This window comes from Corylus avellana, chromosome ca3 (genome assembly GCF_901000735.1).
Source record: "Corylus avellana chromosome ca3, CavTom2PMs-1.0".
NCBI classification, from domain to species: Eukaryota; Viridiplantae; Streptophyta; class Magnoliopsida; order Fagales; family Betulaceae; genus Corylus; species Corylus avellana.
In genome coordinates this window covers 10,622,553-10,626,193 of record NC_081543.1, presented here as the reverse complement: position 1 = coordinate 10,626,193, position 3,641 = coordinate 10,622,553, and the positions used below count along the sequence as shown (strand labels likewise).

The following is a 3,641-nucleotide window of genomic DNA, read 5'->3' as shown; positions in this document are numbered from 1 at the left end:
TCTATACTCCTTGCATTACTCATCTTTTAATGGATCAAACCTATATAAAAGAGGTGATTTACAATCAATTACTCGATACTGCTTGTTAAATGCATTTTTTCTTTTCCTCTTTCATATGCTCAATTCGAAATTAGTCATTTAATACATGATGCTTTAGAAATTAATACTCTTTAAATGGAGTGGTGATCAGCCAATGGATTACGTACCTTATAATGGTGGTAATATATAGTCAAAAACCCCAATGTGAACTTAAAGAAAGATTAGCGCTTATGATTACATAATAATGGGAAAAGTCGTAAAATGCAACATGAACTTGAAAGAAAGATAGAATACCTCATTATGAAGCGCTCTTTTAATTAGTCTTTTTTCCTTCATTATTTTTTCCATGCTATTTTTAATATTCTTAATCAGTGGATCTTATTCCTTGGGAGCACTTGCAATAGCAAATTAATGACTCATTTTCTTCCTTTCTGGCCGATAATTCCAATTTGGATATGGATCTTTTTCATTTCTAGTAAAATGAATGAGTAATGCTATAAGTCTTCTAGAATCCTCATAGAGTCATCTCAAATGCGATGTGGTTTTTAAAATCACCAATAAATCAAAAATCAATAAATCACATCTCAAATTCAACGATAAATTTAAAAGCCACGTCACATTTGTGATGACTCTAGGAGGACTTTAGGAAGACTTATAGCATTACTCAAAATGAATAGAATATATTTTATGGTCAAGAAAAAAATTTCATAATTTAATGGTGTAAATGATGCTATATAGTAAATATGTTGCCACATTATTTCAAAATTTTAAATGACCTAACTCTATGTACACTATTAAATATAATAAAATACAATCTTGGCATAAAATAGCTTCTATTTCATCTTATTTAGGATCGTTTAACCCCTAATCAAGGGTTGGTGACGTACAATTACTACCCTCCAGATAGATTATGATGTCTTTCTTTATAAATTGTTGTTGTCTGTTAGTTCTCCTTTGGAAGACTAAACTTTCACAAAGATGGTGAAGAATTCGATTGGTGGGTACCTTGTAATAGATTAGAGGGCCTTAAATTAACTTGATGACGTTTAACTAGCCGATTCACTTAGAGAGTGAAAATTCAATATTTCACATTGATCATAAAACTATATTGAAGTTGAGTGTTGCTGCCATAAACTAAATTGTTATTTCTTTTTCCGATTGGATATGATTTTAACAAGGTGTAATAGTTCATAGTTGTAAAACTCCAAAGTCCATTTCTTTAAGGTCATTTAGTATTTGGAAATAACAAATTTAGTGGATCGCAAGAGAAGCAACAAATTATAAATTTCTATAATATATAAACTCATTTGTCTATATATTGTTTCAATTTTTAATTTCTAAGACTCTACTCAATAAATGCAGGAGGTGGAAAAAATTCGCTTTTCTTTGACTTTAGACAAAGTTCCAAATGATACAAATATGACTGCCAAAGAACTTTTTACCCATAACCACATTGACATGATGAAGAAAGGAGAGAAATGGATGAAAGCTACCGCAACTTCATTTACAGTGGTAGGAGCTCTCATTCTTACCATTATGTTCACCGCAGCATTCACTGTTCCAGGTGGTAAAAATCAAGACACAGAGTTTCCAATGTTCTCAAATGAAAATTTATTACGATATTTATCATATCGGATGCATTGTCACTCATTTCTTCATCAACTTCAGTATTGGTTTTTCTGTCAATCCTTACATCACGTTATGCAGAACAAGATTTTCTCCGATCGTTGCCGACAAAGATGATAATCGGACTTTTCACTCTTTTCTTCTCTATTGCAACTATGATGATTACCTTTTGCGTTGGTCTTTACATTATGCTACCTGCTGAAAAATCATGGGTAGTCATTCCTGTCATTTGTCTCGCTAGTGTTACTGTCATCCAATTCGGTTTTATGCAGATTCCCCTTCTTGTCGACATGTTGAAGTCAACTATCAATGTATGGACTGGGTCTCTTTGATAGTTAAATGAAACATTTGTTTTAAGCAATTTATTTTGATATGTGACGTATTTGTGTTGTTAAATAGTTGGCTTACTAAAGACAATTTGTGTGCATTTACCTTGTGATGTATTAAGCATATTTGAAAGACTCTATGATGGTTTAGATCCTCTATGATCAGTGCCACCAAAAAAAAAAAAAAACCAAAACAAAAATCCTCTACGGTCAAATAAAATAAATTGATTAATCACAGATCCTTAATTTGTAGAATTTATTTTTCATTTTTCTGTATATTATCATGCAATACCCTGATTATTAATAAAGGTAATTTGTTATGGAGACTTTGAGAGATTTTGGGATAGGTTAAGACCGAGAGTTTAAGATCTGAAAAAGTAAAAAGGGAAAATTGGAAAAGAAAGGTCACAACTATCAATTCACTTCTATTGATCTGGATCATAATAATTTGTAAAATTATAATTTGACATTTTATCAAGATCTACACTTTCTTTGCTTATCTCATCCTTCTTCTTCATTTTTTTTTTTTTTTTTTTGAATTCTTACTTGTGTTCTTCATTGGAAATTGTTGTATTTAACGTACATTCGAGTATCATTAAAAAATATAAGTAACGATATCATTTTATTTTATTATTTCAATGTTTTCTCCTAATTCCATTACAATGATTGATTGTCCAGTTATTCATTCTTCATGGGAATTCGATGAAATATTTTGTTTGTTTTTAGCAATAAATTCATCCAAAAATTCATTTTTGTGATTGAATTAATTTTTTTGTTAGTTTATTATTCTTGAGAACAACTTTCTCAGTTATTCCTTACCGAAAAGGAAAAAGGGATAAGAAAAAAGCAATAACTATTCATTGCTTGTAGGGAATAACAATTCATACAAAAGATAATGGGTGCCTTCTTTCCTCACTCTCCTGCCGGACAGCTTATGAGGACAAGGAGGACCACTATGGCACCATAGTCCATCATTACATAAAATAATTACAATAAAATAATGACAAAATATTATCGAAATGCTTGGAATAAGTTATTAAGATACTTGGAATACCCTAGAGAAAAAGAACCATGAATAAGGAAAAAAGAAACCCTATCCGCCCTTAAGATAAAATATATTTATAGAAAATGGCATACTATAACTTAAAATGGAAATTTGGAGGTAGAAATGATGGATTTTAAGCTCAAAATCATTATTGAACTTTCAGAATTGCAATCTTTTGCACCTTCCAACACGGGTTATAATGAACGTCTTGATTGAAAACATATAGTCCGAACAAGTGAAGGAAACGTCTGTATGCGCGAGGAGTAATGATATAAAGAGAATTAGAGTCCTTCCAAATATGATGTATAATTTATAATCACAAAAAAATCAAAATTTAATAATAATCATCTCAAATTTAAAGTCATATCATTAGGAGAATTATAAAAAAAAAAAAACTGTAATTTGATATTTATTTGATCCTTATATCATTACTCCGCGTCAGAGAAGACAAACCTCAAACCCCATAATTAGTCAAAGTCACACTGTGCACTACTGTTAAAAAAACTCAAATATTAAGACTTTAAGAGTGACTTGCCATTGACCCCTGGCCTACCCTCTTCCCTTCCCCGGTTGTATCTCAAAAAAAAAAAAAAAAAAAAAAAAAA

At 30.5% G+C, this 3,641-nt stretch overlaps 1 pseudogene; it reads left to right on the top strand.

The window, feature by feature from the left end:
• Nucleotides 1-1,997, top strand: part of LOC132174062 (uncharacterized) — a 5,217-nt pseudogene extending 3,220 nt beyond the window's left edge.
• Nucleotides 1,998-3,641: the final 1,644 nt, after the last annotated feature.